Consider the following 1256-nt stretch of genomic DNA (forward strand, 5'->3'; position numbering starts at 1 on the left):
AGAGAAAGACAAATACCATAGGATTTCACTTACATGTAGACTCTAAAGACAACATAAATGAACTAACAGAAGAGAAACAAACTCATAGATTCAGAGAACAGACTTGATAGCTGTCAGAGGGGAGGGTGTTGGGGGACTGGGTGAAAAAGATGAAGGGATTAAGAAGTACAAACTGGCAGTCACAAAACAGTCATCGGGATGCAGAGTACAGCTCAGGGAATATAGTCAGTAATCCTATATAATAAAAGGCCAGAGACTGTAACGGGGTCACAACCATAACGACCATTAGACCAGAACCACCGCAGCCCCTCGCTGGGCTGGCCCCGCCCCCCAGCAAGGGGTTAGGGGCGATCAGGCAGGCAGACCGGCAGATGAATCGTTAGGAGGCAGTGGTCCTGGATTGCAAGAGGGATGTCCCCCAAGGGGTCCTGGATTGGAGAGGGTGCAGGCCAGGCTGAGGGACACCCGCCCCCCCCCCTTGCACAAATTTCATGCACTGGGCCTCTAGTATTGTAATAACTATATATGGCACCAGGTGGGGACTAGACTTATCGGGCGGTGGAAGGGGTCACTTCATAAGGTATATAAATGTCTAATCACTATGCTGTACACCTGAAACTAATGTAATATTATATGTCGACTGTAACTGAAAAAAAATATTTAAAAAAATCATGAGCTCTTTGCCACATCTACTGCAAGGATGAAGACCGTTCTCAGCAGTCAGACTGTGGACATCCTAGAAAATGTGGACATCACTCTGGAGGGACGCACAGTTATTGTGCAGGGCCCCAGAGGCACCCTGCAGAGGGACTTCAACCACATCCATCTAGAGCTCAGTCTCCTTGGGAAGAAAAGGAAGAGGCTCCGGGTTGACAAATGGTGGGGGAACAGAAAGGAACTGGCCCCAGTTTGCACTCTCTGCAGTCACGCACAGAACAGGATCAAGGGCGTTACACCGGGCTTCCGTTACAAGATGAGGTCTGCGCCCGCTCACTTCCCCATCAGCGCCGTTACTCAGGAGAAGGGTTCTCTTGTTGAAATTAGAAATTTCTCGGGTGAAAAATACATCCGAAGAGGTCGGATGAGGTCAGGCATTGCTTGTCCAGTATCTCAGGCCCAGAAAGGGGAGTTGATTCTCGAAGGAAATGACCTTGAACTTGTGTCGAATTCAGCTGCTTCAATTCAGCAAGCCACGGCAGTTAAAAACAAGGATATCAGACAGGTTTTGGATGGTATCTATGTTTCTGAAAAAGGAA

The 1256-nt window shown here is 48.3% G+C and overlaps 1 pseudogene; it reads left to right on the plus strand.

Annotated features, from left to right (window-relative positions):
* Positions 1-681: 681 nt before the first annotated feature.
* Positions 682-1249, plus strand: LOC107183124 (annotated as a pseudogene).
* The last annotated feature ends 7 nt before the right edge of the window (positions 1250-1256 follow it).

Source organism: Myotis davidii, unplaced genomic scaffold, assembly GCF_000327345.1.
Source record: "Myotis davidii unplaced genomic scaffold, ASM32734v1 Scaffold8961, whole genome shotgun sequence".
NCBI lineage: Eukaryota > Metazoa > Chordata > Mammalia > Chiroptera > Vespertilionidae > Myotis > Myotis davidii.